Here is a 12,867-nt window from a genome sequence, read left to right on the forward strand (position 1 = left end):
TGAAACTGACCCCTTTCCCCCTGAAAAGACACTGAACTTGTCTCCATCCCACTCTGGAAATCTCAAATCCCTTCAGTGAGTTGAGGCTTTAGGTAAAAGCAGACATCAAACAAACAGGAAGAGAGGTTGTCTTTAAGCAGCTTCTGCTTTGGGTCTCTAGAAACACAAGGAGCCTAACTCCCTTCTTGGGAAACGTAGAAGAGAAAAAAAAAAAAAAGAGAGAGAGAACAAAACACAAATTCGTATCTCACAAAAATCGTCCTGTTCTGAGCCGAGTTGTGTTCTGTCCCTCGCCTGTTCTTATAACCAATTATAAACACCAGGTGGGCAGCTGCCTGGGGGGTCTGACGGGTGGTGTCCATCCACCCAGAATACTCGGAAGATCTCTCTCATGGGCAGGGCATACCTTTGCAGCCTGGGAGCCCGAGCAAAACGGCTGCTCGCCCAGCACTGACCGAGCGTGCTCCCTGCGAGGGGTGAGCCCGCTCCTTCCCGGGACCTGGGAAAGCTGCCCAGACCACTTCCAGGAGAGGCGACGTGAGAGCACAAAACGAAACTAAGGTGACGGGAAACAGATGGGCTTTCCCTTTAAGACTTAAGAAGTTAGGATTCATATTTTTTAAATTGTGAAAATATTATAATTCTAATAGTAAATTTTAAGAAGACTTACAACCCATCTTCCTAATCTAAACACATCAAGAGTTTGGTCTATTTCCCTCCAGTGCACGTGCCTCGATGGGCGCACACACACCACGCTTGCGCACACAGCACAAACGCGCACTCAGCGCACACACACACACGCATGCGCGCGCGCACATCACACAAGGACACACCACACATGCGCACATGAACGCACACACACCACGCACGTGCTCACGCGCGCACACACAGACGCACACACGCAGTCACACTTGTCGTCTAGTTTATACACAAGCTCATCCTCCAGCCGAATTGTTACCGATTATAAGAGAAAACTTGACACCATTAAAAAGGAGGATGTTTTGATACCAACTTTGAGAACCGGAGGAACTTGGGAAGTTATTTCATGACCTCTGTGGAGACGAAAAGGACAATTACCGATGTTCCCATAGTACTGTTAAGTAACCTCAGGGCTGGCGGAGCCGCCCTAGACAGGGGTGCTGGTTAATAAACGAAGCCAGCCTGGAGAAGGTTCCCGTGGTGGCCTCCCCTGTGCCTGGCGCTGCTGTATTTCTATCTCTGCAGTGTTTCTTTAGCGGCATGGACGATGTGCTTAACAGATGGGCAAACAACACAAAAATAAGAGGGTCAGTTTGATGGCCAAGGTCCTTCCAGTACTAAACTCTGCAACCATGTCACCCACTGTGCGTGACAGAATCAAAATTCGGAAAGACTTCAAAAGGCTAGGATGTTCGGCCCACATGAAGGAGGTAAAATTAATGAAAGTGACCCCATTTCTGTGAATTGGGACAAAATGTGTCTGTTACTGAGTCCAAGTCACCCCACAACAGGCCAGTAAATTGAGAGACGAGGTGTTGGGTCAAGGAATAGTGACTTTATTCAGAAGGCCAGCAGGCTGAGAAAATGGGGGACTGGTGTCCTGAAGAACCATCTTTCCCAAGTCAGAATTCAGGATCCTTTTATACTGAAAGGGGAAGGGGTGTGGTTGGTTGTTGCAAACTTCTTGGTGTCAGAATCCTTTGTTCTTGTAGCTGTCCATGGAGGTCAAGTCATGGTGTCCCTGCAAACCCTGGACACGACAAATGTGATTCTGTGTCCTGCAACTTTTTATCTCTATATGAATGGAAAAGTGTTATACCCTTAAAGGTCAGAGCCTTGAGGGTGGGCTCTCCTGTATATTTCAGATTTGTTCTTCTCTGTTACATATCTTTCTTATTTATGATTTTATTTCTACAAGAAAAAGTTAGAGTTAGAAAAATAAATCACATTGAGGTGTACAATTAATGAATTGCCTTTATCACAAAGAATACAACTACACAGCAGTGTGTCTCTGGGTACCTGTAAGAGTGGTACCCAGAGCTGCCTTGCTAGAGTGTCTGGGACACTGTCTTTGTCTAGGGTCACGTGTTTTAAGAAAGTCATGTTCATCTAGGGGGATTCAGGAGACCCAGGGTCTAGAAAGGAGGCTTTATGAGAAAAATTTAAAAAAAAGGTCTTAGGAAACCGTCTTCTTGCTGTGAAATGTTAACCTGTGATGGTTAACCCCTCTACACCAATGCCGTTTTACAGGTGAAGGAAACTGAGGTCCATGTCACATGTCATTGTCCCGTGTCCCATGGATAGATGAATGATGGCTGAATCGGGCCAGAGCAACGTCCACTGACACTAACCAGACAGAGAAACCAGAGTGGCGAGAACACCCAGCCTGCCTTCCGAAGGCCCATCAGCCCCACCCCTCCCCAGTCACGCATCAAGGATGTACCAGCCCTCTTCTCTGGCCCTTCTACTTCCTCAGTCACTTCCGCTGCAGCCTGACTGCCCATGTCTAGCGAGCAGCACTCCAGTTTCAAATACTCTATCTTCTTACCACCGGGAGGGTGTTTTGTGGGAGAGGTTAGTGATGGGTGTTAGTGTTCATAGGAGTCAGAAGGTCTGGAATTTCAGTGTCTGAACTTGAAAGCCTCACTGCCTGCCTTTCCTTTGACGACTAAAATTTCACCCTAGAGATCATTCCTAATTTAATTTAAAACTGATATAAATAAGCTAATTTAAATTAATTTTAATAAGTTAATTTAAAGTCATTCTTTAATTTGGCTTAAAACTTATTAAATCCAAGACCCTGGGAGGGGCAGTCTCAACCCATTTTCTTCCTTTGCATAGATACCACATCTTCCCAGTAGTAACATTTCTCATTATCTGTAGCGATCTGAAAATCATGGCGTTTAAATAAGTGTCAAATTCTTAACTGAGATGAAAAGAATGACAGGCAAGGGCTCCTGGGAAGCTTTGCCATCGAACCCTGGGTCCTGCGGAGTAGACACCAGGACCAAAGACTGGGCGACGCGCAAGGGGCGATGCGGGGTTTGGACGCCCCCTGCTGGAGCATAGGTCCCACTGCAGTCTGATGGCGGCAGGCCCCCTTTTGAAGGATGTATGCTTTACTAGGTTTTTAAAGTCTAGTTAGTTTACAATATTGTGTCAATTTCTGGTGTACAGCATAATGTTTCTGTCATACACTTACATACATATATTCCTTTTCATAGTCTTTTTCATTAGCGGTTACTACAAGATATTGAATAGAGTTCCCTGTGCTCTACAGTAGAAACTTGTTTATCTGTTTTATATATAGTAGTTAGTATCTGCAAATCTCGAACTCCCAATTTATCCCTTCCCACTCCCTTTCCCGTCTGGTAACTATAAGATTGTTTTCTATGTCTGTGAGTCTATTTCTGTTTTGTAAATATGTTCATTTGTGTCTTTTTTTTTTTTTTTAATTCCACATATGAGTGATATCATACGGTATTTTTCTTTCTCTTTCTGGCTGACTTCACTTAGAATGATATCTCCAGGTCCAAAGGATGTATGCTTCAGGTGTTATTTGTTCCTTAAATTTTAGATTAAAAAATAAAATTAAAAACAGCCTGCCTTAATCCAAAAATGAGCACTAGAAGGCAGTGGGTTGTTGGTTCAACAGCTCCACGCACCCACACACAGCTCCCAAGGAAGGGGTCTCAGACTCAGCCTGGAGAGCTTAAGAGATGAATCGATGCCATGACTCTGCCCCGAGCTGGAAGCGCCCACCCCCGATCCCTGGTGTTCGCTTCGGGAAGGAGGGTTTGAGCAGAAAGAAACCATCTCTCAACTAATACACACCAGCATTTCCCACACATACCTGTGCTTCGCAGTCATTCTGGGAGCTTTTGAGAAACACGAATTCCAGGATGCTTTCTCCAAGGCGTTCTGGTTTGGTGGGTCTGGAATGGGGCCCACGTGGTTTACAGACCACAGACCACTAACCAGCATCCTCGTCCAAGTTAAGGCACCGCAAGGACCAAGAGAAAACACTTGATGACAGTGGAACAAACCACATTCAACCACTGCAAAGGAGGAGGAGGGGCCGTGAGGGCGCCCAGACCAGACCACGAAGGGCCCAAGGCCCCGGCTGGCCCTGGAGCCAGTGTCCTCAGGAGGACGTCTGGGACAGTGGGAGGGGGAGGGCGTGCAGTCCATGGATACCCTTGGTTAAAGAGGGGCTTCTCATTGTGATTCTGTTTAAAAAAAAAAAAAAGATTGAAGAAGACAACTTGGAGGGGGGCGGGTATAGCTCAGTGGTAGAACACATGCTTAGCACGCAGGAGGTCCTGGGTTCAATCCCCAGTCTCTCCATAAAAAAAAAATAGTAAATAAACCTAATTACCTCTCCCCCAACAAAAAATAAAGAAGTAAAAAGATTTTTATAAAAAAGACAACTTAGGTGATACAAACTTATTTGATGGCTCATGAAGTAGGCAGTTTCCCTTTGGACAACTGCAAAATAGGGCAGCAGGTGGGAAGTTTCTGGAGATTAGAGAATAAAGAACAAGGAAGAAACAAACAGAAAATATCAATTGGCTGGGGCCACGGGTCAGCCTGGTTTGGGGTAAGCAGACCCGGAGCTGGCTTGGCTGTGGGGACGGCTGACCGGATCTACCGAGTTTCAGGTCAGGAGGGCATTTACGGGGACATGGAGATCGCGCAAGTGTCTGTTGGCTGTCGTTGCATTCGGGCAGGAGTGGCTCCATCTTGGACCTAAAAACCTAACTTAAGCCCTTTTCATTTCATTCTTCACTCGTGCTTTTTTGGTTTCTTTTCTGAGGGGTTACTGCATCCTGTCTGAAGGCTGCAAACATCCCTCACTGTCGTCATCCTTTTGTAGTACTTTTTCCCGGTCAGGGTGACAGCTGAGCCGCTCCCCATCTGACGTGCCAGGCTGCTCACCTTGCAGAGGCATTTTATTTCCTTCTAGGCACTTCATCTTCAGCAGGATGCTCATTCTGTGCTGTGAAGCAAAGGGTCAGACAGCTTGGCTCACCCCTGTGTAGGACACAGTATGTGTTGGATTGTGTTTGTTCTACAACGTGAGCTTTGTCATGAAAGGCATTTTGTCTGCGCCCCTCGGGGTGGAGATGCTGCCCGGGGGTTCTGGGGCCCAGGTGAGCGATCCCAGGTGCCCACAGAGGAGGCGCTGAGGGACTTCCAGAGGCTGAAGCGGAGGGAGTACCAGGGTCAAATCCCCTGGAGGCCAAATCCGTAAACAACAGGAGCTGAGGGGGTTCCTGGGGCAAGGAGGAGGGGCTGGATCTGAATCCTTCCAGAGCAGCTGGGAGGGAAGAAAATTGGAAGGAAGCCAGAAAAGAGTATTTTTTAAAAGTTTTTACTTTATTTATTGGGGGGAGGTAATTAGGTTCATTGATTTATTTTAATGGAGGGACTGGGGATTGGACCCAGGACCTCATGCATGCTAAGCACGCACTTACCAGTGAGCCATACCCTCTCCTCTTAAGAAAAGAGTGTTGAATCTCAGCTGTGATCATACAGCTGGCCGCTTAGGGGGCAGCCTTATTGAAGCCCAGACAGGTGGGGTGTGGGTGAGTTGTCCTGATTAACTGCCCCAGGGCAAGGGGTTGACTGCAGGTAACTGATCAGTCATTATCTATCAAAGGATTGCGATGTGTGGAAAGGACACTGACCGAGGGACAGGAACCCTGAGTTTGCCCCTAATTAACTGTGTGACCTTGGACAAATCACTTTCTGTGGCATCGGGTGCCTCCTCTATCAGGTAAACACCTGGGATGGGATCATTTGTTCTCAATGCTTCCCTGGGGAGTATTTCAAATATTCTGATGCCAACTGCTGCACCCAGAGACACGGATTTCAACTCGTCTGTCAGGAGGCCCAGCGATAATCTATCGTTTAAGTTCTCCGGGTAATTCTCATCTGCAGCCAGAGTGTTGAATCACAGACAAGAAGAACTCTATGTTCCCTTTGGGTTTGAAATTCTATGAGTCTGGGGTCTAATTAGGGTGGCCAGCCATCCCAGTTTGCCCAGGACTGTCCCAATTTTAAGATCGGAAGTCCCCTTTCCCAGAAACCCTCGTCTCCAGCTGCGGTCCACATCTCCCCCTCTCCCCGACATCAGTACAAAAGGAAGGAAGGGAGGAAAGCTCAGAACTCTCTGGGGTGTGTTATGTGTGGGTTTTGAGTGTGACGTCACCAGGCCTGTCAGTAAGCAAATCTATGACTCGTCCACTCACCTGCTACATAATTGCCACACGTGCCGTTAAGCACACATTGGGACAAAGCCCAGCTCGCATGGATTTCTAAAGATTGTATACCCACCACCCTAGCTGTTTCCTGTTCTCCAAACTGGTGCTTTGCGAAGGCATGCTTTTATTTTTAATGTTTCTGATTCTAGTAAAATGAAGAAAAATTAAGAGCAGAGAATGCCATTTGTAGCAACTTGGATGGACCTAGAGACCATCATTCTAAGTGAAGTAAGCCAGAAAGAGAAGGAAAAATACCATATGAAATCACTCATATGTGGAATCTAAAGAAAGAAAAAAACAGGACACTAATGAATTCATCTACAAAACAGAAACAGACTCGCAGACATTGTAAACAATCTTACGGTTACTGGGGGAACAGGGATGGGAAGGGATAAATTTGGGAGTTTGAGATTTGCAAAGGTTAACTACTATATATAAAAGTAGATTAAAAAACAAGTTTCTTCTGTATAGCACAGGGAGCTCTATTCAATATCTTATAATAACCTATAATGAAAAAGAATATGAAAAGGAATATAAGAATATATATGCATGACTGAGACATTGTGCTGTACACCAGAAATCGACACGTTGTAACTGATTATACTTCAATTACAAAAAAAAAATTAAGAGTGGGGCAGTTTTAAAAGACATTCATTCATTCAAGTGTCTATTTAACCTCGACCTATTGGCTCTTCTCCTTCTCTACTTCGTATCCAATCCATCACCAAGTCATATTGTTTCTTCCTTCAAGACATATCCTGAATCTCAAAACATCCCTTCTAATCGCGCACATCTCTTACCCTAGTGCACTTGTGGGACATTGGAATCACCCCTTAGGCTTGTTAAAAGTGTAATTCCAGGGCTAGAGTTTCTGATTCAGGAGGTCTGGAGTGGGACCAATAATTTGCATTTCCAACAAGGTCGCAGGTGTTCCCTGTTGCATTTCAAGGCAATGCACGGAGATCTGACAAGTGGGACATTGGACACCAGAAGAGAGATAAGATGCTTGAGCTCTGGGCTTTTAAAAAACCAGTTCCCTTCTACAGTCCAGGCTGAGCTTCCACCTGCCTGGGAAAACATCCCAGTCATCCCACACCCCTTCCCTGGCTAGAAGGGGCTGGGCTTGTCCTGATCTCAGGCTCAAAGAGAAAGTCACTCTTCTCAGGTGGAAATGCTTGACAGCTTGATTTTCACATGACATCTTCGGTGAGAAACCCACCTATCAGTATAGTTCGTGTATTTTAAACTAACCTGACCCTTAATGGGTAACGTTGCCAATTCCCATGAAAAGAAGCCGTGAGATTATGAGCCAGCTCTTATCTCTGGGAAATTTCACCATGGGACACAAATCGTGAGAACAGGACATATCTCAACAAGGAGGAACACTGAGAAAAACACCACTTAGGTATAATTATATTTCATCCAAGACACAATAGAATTGGAGGGGAGGAGATGAGAGAGGCTTCTCATCATGAAGCCCCGAGGAGGACTTACCACAAAGAAAACATGCTTTTAGGAATGATAATTAAACTGTTCTGCTGAGGATGTAAGGTTCCACCCATCCCCCCACCCCCAGCCCCATCCATCCAGTCATCCATCCATCCATCCATCCATCCATCCTGATTCTCCACTTGTTCAGGGAAGGCCAGTCCTGAAGGCTCAAAAGATAAAGACAGGACAATGACTCCCTACCTTCAAGGACTTTAGAGTTTCCTGTGAAGCTGGCCGTGCGCTTGCCGGTGGGAACTTGGATTTTCCTGTAGGAGAGTTCCGATCTCACGCTCTCATGTTCCTGTTTCATAAATCGAGCCACATTCCCCTCACTCGCATGGGAAAGAAGGCTGGGAAATTTCATTTCACCTGGAATTAAGATATGGATCGATTTTGTCCTCCAGGGGGCGCCCTTACACAGAATACACTTAGGTCTGCGGCTCCTGGTGGTGTAAGATCATGGCTTTCCCTGTGCCGGATTCTTGGGGATTAGGGGATTTTAGAGACATCTGCTGTCTCTGGGGACTCAGGACGGGAGGTCCCTCTGAAAATTTTTTAAGTATAACACACATCAAGGAAAGTGTGCAAATATTAAATATCCAACTCAGTGAAACTTTTCATAACTCTACACTCAGGAACCACCACCCAGATGAAGATACAGAACATCTCCACCCCCCAGAAGGTTCTCTAGTGCCGCTTCCCAGACCACACCCACTTCGTGACTATCATTCTGATTTTTATCATCATATGTGGTCTTATCTGTCTTGAACTTCATAAAAATTGAGCTACGCAAAATGTACTCTCTTTTTGATCTGTTACTGTGGCCTGTGTTCATGTCTGCACGTCACCCCTATTGATGCATTTGGCACTAGTCCCACCTCCCTACTGCTGTGTAGAATTCCACTGAAGGAACACACTCGGCTTTATCTGTCCATCCTCTCACTGATGGGCACTGGGGTTGTGTGCAGTTTGGCGGTATTATGACTAAGACCGTATGGACGCATCATTTGGTGCCCGTTACCCTCGACACACATCCAGGAGCAGAATCTGAGAGCATTTTTAGATTCCCAAAATGTTCCTGGATACAACATCCTAGTTGTTAGCCTCTGAATATGTATAAAGACATTTATTAAGGAGAGATCTGTCTGTAGCCCACAGAAAGTGAATTTTGGATTGTGACTGTCCCCAGTCTGGAGAAGGCACCGTGTTTTGTCCTAAAATCATGCAATGAAGAACGTCAACATTTATGCTGCAGGGTGAACAGATGAGACCCTGAGGGGAGTTTGGTGCACTTTGTTCCTTAAAGTTAATTGGTTAAAATTAACTGGTTAGGAAAGTACGGGTGTGTATACACAGAGATGGCTCCGGAAAGAAGGGTTTTTGTTTGTTTGTTTTTTGTTAAAATCAGAGCAGTGGTTAGAGCCTTGAGGTCCTGCTGATCTCTTATCCTGGAAAACATGAAGGTATCATGAAGGTGGAACCTATGGGCTTCGATGGCTGATTGGATGAGGAGCGTGAAGGAGGGGGTGCAGAGACGACCCTGAGGTTTCCCAGCTGGATGAGAAGGAGGATGGCTATGAGATTAAGAGAAATAAGAAGACCAAGAGAAAGAGGAGCAGCAACAAAATTTGCTTACCCCTCTACACTGAAATGGAAAGAAAATGTACCCTCTTCACTGCTCCGTTACCCATAGTGAGACCTCACCTTCTGGGCAGCAGGAAAGTACACCTGAATGTCCAGCCTGCCAGAGTGAAGTCTTGGTCCCTTTGGATGACTTGATCTCTTGAGCACAGGCTCAGTTTCCACCCCACCCCACCAGCTGCCTTTTCTCCGAGAGGCGTCGAGGGGTTGGAATTGTCTGCCCTGCTAGGGGTCTTGATGGTCTCATGGAGGTAAAGCTGATCATAAAGTTTCTGATCATATACGTTAATTTAAAAATGTATAGTTTGTTTAATAGAACATAAAGACTAGCCAGGAAGCCCTATGAAAAAGAACACTAGGGGTGGGGGAAATAGGAAAATACTAGATTATTCCTTGAGGAGGGATCAGGACCCTGCCCCAAGGCTGCACTATTATTTCTTGACAGTTCCCCCCTTTTTTTCTGCACACACTCCCTCCCTTCCCTGATGAGCAACTGTTTGAATCTCCTCTTTGGAGCTCAGGGAAGGTCAAGGAGGCTGTATGAAGCCTCTTTCCTACAAGTAAGAAACAGGGAACACAGAAAGGATTTGTACCTGGGAGGGTCCCACAAGGTCCTGCTTGGTTTCAAAACCAGTCATTATAGTGGTGTCATTGAGAACCAGGATTTGGGTGCAGGAAAAAGAAGATACAGATGTAAGATCGACGAGGTTAAGAAAAAAAAAAAACCAACAATGTAGTTCTGAATTTAATTCCGGTGTAAAAGTATAAATTCGTCATGTGCTTTATCCTTAAAATGTGTTTAATTCTATCTGCTGAAAAGATCTGGAAACAATGGTCATTCCATAAAGAGTGAGCACTCCTAGACCCAGACAGTGGCATCTAAACACCATCTCCTGCTAAAAGGAGCCGGGAGGAGGGTTCATTTATCTGGCCTTTCCTGATCAAATTGTAACTCATCAGTTGATGAGGGAAAGCTTCTCTTTCAAGAGGTAGTCTAGCTACTAAAGGAAGAAGAAATGAGAAAACATCATAGTTTTGTAACACCTAATGAGCGGGTGTAGGCAGTGATCACCAAGAGCTGCTGACGTCGCTGAATCAGTGTGCCTCCTTGCCGAAAAGTCCCCCTGAATCTGAAGGAGACTTAGATTTAACCGCCAAGGTGCAGGAAATACAGAAGACAGAAGTGTCCATCCACCCTTTCGAGGGATGATCAGCAACACCAGAAACTTCAGGTTTCTTCAACAAAGAAACCACAAGGGGAAAAAAAAGGTGATGAGAGAGAACCAGTCAATTTGCAGTGGATGGATCTTAACTGGATCACAATTCAAACAAACTGTTCAACAATCAAGGACCATAGGGAAGGAGAAAATACCTTTCCTCTGTCCTTCTAGGATCTTCTGGCTGGTCTAAGAATTAGATTGACATGCGACAGAAGTTACAGGAGGAAACAAAATATAATTATGTATGTGTGGGGGCTTCATAAGACTTTGAGGCCCCAGCTCAAGATAGAGTCTTCAGGTTTATATGCCAACAGAGAGAAGGAGGAGGGGGCAGGGGCTTGGGACTTCCAAGGGAAGGAAGGCAATTTATAGGAAGATAAAGAAGAGCAAATGTTTGGTGAGTGAATGTTCGGTAAACAAATGTTTGTGGGTTATGCAGACACAACGGGGCACAGAGAGGACTTTGATCAAACAAGTCTTGCTAAGTTTCCCTCAGGCCACTGGACCCCATTCCTGTTATCCTGTAGTTAATCTATGATGCTAGTGTGTCTTCCTGGAACCGGCCCCTCATCTTAATTCTTTTAGGCAGTTAAGGGGAGAAAATAAAATCTCTTTCCAAGCTGTTTGTTTCTTAAGAACAATCAGCCCCCAGAAAATTCTCAAATCAAAGAGGCATATTTTGAGGTGGTAATTTTGCTCACGTACAGGACAATCAAGAAAATTTAATATGGGCTGGATACTTAATACAACTTTTTGGGTGGTGTAGGGAGGGTATAGGTGATCATGGGTTGATAACCGTTGAAGCTGGGTGATGAGTCAGTGAAGAATTATTACACCCTGTCTACTTTTGCATGTACTTGGAATTTTCCATCATAAACTATTGTTTTTGAAAGACTTCTCTGGATCTCCAAAGCTGGCTATTATCCCTCCTCCTCTTCGCATTCTTCCTACAGCGGTCCTAACCCTCCCGGACGAGGCAAATGAATGGTCAGAAACCACACACTAGGGATTGTATATCTCCATCTCAGAAGATTGATTTTTGATGGAAGATGCTAAGTTCCATATTCCATGTGTGGAATTTGAGGCTCCCAGTTCCAGGAGGAGTTGGAAACGCAAGATCACAGACTGGAAGACATTATCAAGGCTGACTTCGCCAGAAGGAAAGGTGTAGGACAGAAAAGGGAAAACCAAGGACTTGAGATACAGCCTCTTCCTTCCTCCCTTCATCCACTCATTCATTCAAAAATATATGAATTATATGCTCGTGAGGGATCGGAACCTGGGGATGAGAAGAGGGAAGGTGGGGTTTATTGAGGAAGAAAGACACTTAAACGAAGATATGTGGTGATGGCTTGGCTGGGTGGACGGAGCTGATGACTGCTGTGAGCCGTCTGGCCTCAGGACGGAAGCCCTGTGTTTTGCAGCTTGTAATTAGGGCTGAATCACAGTGCCAGGGCCACCCTGCTCAGTCCCAGAAGCAGAACAGATGGTGGCAGAGGACAGCGACAGGGAGAGACCCCTTTCCTCCTATCCTGCCTTCAGGGGTGCACAGAACATGGTCACGGTCATGCTGCCCTCACTCCAAGGACTAGGGCAGGGTGAGGAGAGCGAGGCTCTCCCTTCGGGCACAAACCCTAAGGGGGCCCCCCAAACTCAGCTGTCCAGATAAATAATCTTCTAATGCACTATTTAAAAAAATCAAAATTAATGGGAAAAAATCCATAATGGACAAAATGTTACTAAATTGCCCTCTTATTACTCATTTTTCCCTTTTAGGCTTCTGTGTGGTTGACAGAGCTTTTGCTGACCTTGTGCTTTTATAAATTTGATATTTTGCTCATTTTGAATTTTTGGCATTAATTTTGAGCATTCAGCATTAAAGTGCGTTCAGCCATCCACATGAGTACAGGTTAAAAACTGCCACCTTGTGTCTAGTGAGCAGCAAGGTCCTGATGTCAACCTCCTGGTTTTGATTTTGTCCAGTAAGGTCTATAAGATGTCAGCCTTGGGGGAAATACTGTTGTTGCAACTTCCTGTGAGACTATAATTATTTAAAGATGTGACATTTTGTGAATCTATGTACGTATGCGCATGACTGGGACATGATGCTGTACACCAGAAATTGACACATTGTAACTGACTATACTTCAATAAAAACGTAAGTAACTTCTGCTCTTAAAAAAATGTAAAAATTTGATAACAATGATTTGCATTGATTATTGAATTTTTTGGCACCCATTTCAGTTTTGGGTCCAAGGGAAGTGCCTTAC

This window comes from Camelus ferus, chromosome 26 (genome assembly GCF_009834535.1).
Source record: "Camelus ferus isolate YT-003-E chromosome 26, BCGSAC_Cfer_1.0, whole genome shotgun sequence".
NCBI lineage: Eukaryota > Metazoa > Chordata > Mammalia > Artiodactyla > Camelidae > Camelus > Camelus ferus.